This window comes from Tigriopus californicus, chromosome 8 (assembly GCF_007210705.1).
Source record: "Tigriopus californicus strain San Diego chromosome 8, Tcal_SD_v2.1, whole genome shotgun sequence".
NCBI classification, from domain to species: domain Eukaryota; kingdom Metazoa; phylum Arthropoda; class Copepoda; order Harpacticoida; family Harpacticidae; genus Tigriopus; species Tigriopus californicus.
Window position 1 is genome coordinate 8,082,483 of NC_081447.1, and position 324 is coordinate 8,082,806.

The window sequence follows — 324 nt, forward strand, 5'->3', positions numbered from 1 at the left end:
ATAGCATCTATAATGCCACGTAGTAATATCCTTGTTTTTTTTTCAGGACGGCCATTGTCCTGTCGGGATTCGGCTCTTTCATCTTGATCCGAGACACGGTCATTCAACAACGGGCTGACAACCTCAAACTCCGGCGGCAATACGTGCAGGACATCGAGCGCGAAACCGCCCTGACCGCGCACCCTCCCCCCACCTCTTCCGCTTCGTCTAGCCCGTCCCCCCCATCAGGTTGATCCCTGTCTGATACTAGCCGCATTCTCCGTTGGACCATGGCGGCCGCCGGTGCCCCCGCCTTGGCCGGGCTAGACGAGAGCAAGATGAAGC